A 632-nucleotide genomic window follows, 5' to 3' on the forward strand; every position below is an offset into this window, starting at 1 on the left:
TGTTTATTGTATTGTTTACGTTTCTGCTGTTTTAGACTATCCATGAAAAAGTTGTAGCTCTACTAATTTTCAGTAAAATGGGTTTAAATTTTTGGAAACTGCCAAAAAACATGGTTTTAATCTTGAAAATACACATAAAAAATACATTCAGTATATGTTTGTTAACGCAGTAGACTCAATTACTTTCAAATATTTACTAGTACATCCAATTACTGAGGAAATACCAACAAAATAAAAATACATCCCCGGTGGGATTCGAACCCACGACCTCCGGATTAGAAGTCCGGCGCGCTATCCACTGCGCTACGGGGACCACTAGGCAACATTCTCAGGTCGTACAAGTTGCCAAATTTGGTATTTCGAAATCGGGCCGTAGGTTCTATTAGACAAATTTTATTCTGCATCATTTAGTATTTTGAAATCATCAAGCTAAAATACAATTAATCAAATTAAGTGGTAATACGACATTACATATGTTATATCAAGATTATATACAGTTACTTACATGTACATGTTCTAGTACAAAGTCTACTAGTGTATCTAGACTGACTGCGTTATCTAGAGTACTCAAATACATTGTGTATCAAAGATATGACAATAGGTACTAAGACCTATAAGAATATATATATTAA

At 32.9% G+C, this 632-nt stretch overlaps 1 non-coding gene across 1 annotated transcript; it reads right to left on the bottom strand.

Moving 5' to 3' along the window:
* Positions 1-240: 240 nt before the first annotated feature.
* On the bottom strand, positions 241-313 carry Trnar-ucu (transfer RNA arginine (anticodon UCU)). The gene has a single exon. It is a non-coding gene; the product is annotated as a tRNA-Arg (tRNA).
* Between the last annotated feature and the right edge of the window lie 319 nt (positions 314-632).

Source organism: Argopecten irradians, chromosome 8 (assembly GCF_041381155.1).
Source record: "Argopecten irradians isolate NY chromosome 8, Ai_NY, whole genome shotgun sequence".
NCBI lineage: Eukaryota > Metazoa > Mollusca > Bivalvia > Pectinida > Pectinidae > Argopecten > Argopecten irradians.